This window comes from Sinocyclocheilus grahami, unplaced genomic scaffold (assembly GCF_001515645.1).
Source record: "Sinocyclocheilus grahami isolate Dianchi unplaced genomic scaffold, SAMN03320097.WGS_v1.1 scaffold12101.1, whole genome shotgun sequence".
In the NCBI taxonomy this organism is placed as follows: Eukaryota; Metazoa; Chordata; class Actinopteri; order Cypriniformes; family Cyprinidae; genus Sinocyclocheilus; species Sinocyclocheilus grahami.
Window position 1 is genome coordinate 5,113 of NW_015514216.1, and position 1,061 is coordinate 6,173.

Sequence of the window (1,061 nt, forward strand, 5' to 3'; positions counted from 1 at the left end):
TAAAAAGTGAGTATTAAATAAAAATACAATTATTTTATAGTACACCTAAAAATACAATTCTTATATTTAATTTTTTTCCTTTTTACTGTTTGATTTCTTTATATGAATTTTCATCATTTTCAAACCTGAAATCAGCATTTATTTATTTTGGCGGGTTGCCGGCAAGTAAGTACAAGCGCTGCCGAGTGTTTTGCAGTGAAACCGGCAGCACATAGCCTAGATTTATGCTTTCAGTTTGAATGGAAATCTTATACAGTATTAGCAGTTGCAGATGCATTAACAGCTGTCAACCATGTCGGTACGCAAATGAGCGGTCTGAACTTATTTACCCAGCGTATCTTTATTTTGGTCGCGCATGAGCACCTGCACACCACTCTAAGCGCAGCCCTGCTTATTACAGCTTACAGCGTTGAGAAATTGATGCACCTGATATATATTAAAATGAATCAAATTCAAATTGAATCAATTCAAGAGACTTTGAATTGGAATCGCAACGATACATGAAATGTGTGTCAATACCTAGGCATAATTTTATTATACATTTGAAAGTCAAATTAATCAAACAATTTAATTGTGTGTTGTTTCCGCTGGACTCACTCTGATTGTAGCGCAGCACAGGCTGTGCTGATGACGGGAACTACAGCAGACAGAACGACCTCATCTGTGAGTGGACTATGGTGACCTGTTGCACACACGGACAGTTACATCCACAAACAGCACAAACACACTTCCATACAGCAGGAGATCATGCCGAACACTGACCAGCGTCCCTGCTCTGCAGCGCTGCCTGTAAGCAGAGTCCTAGAAGGTGCGGAATGATGATGTCATGGAAGAACCGTCCAATCCCCTCAGAGTCACGCGCATGCTCTGCTATCTTCTGCAAACTGATGCATACAGCGACCACTTCCTCCACAGAGAAACCACAGCTACCTGAAAGACCAACAGCATTTCAGTATTACATCAGTATATTAGGACATTCATATCAGAACCAAATAATTAAGGTACAACACAATGTGCTTTGGTTAACATGAACTAAGCATGAACAATACTTCTACAGCATT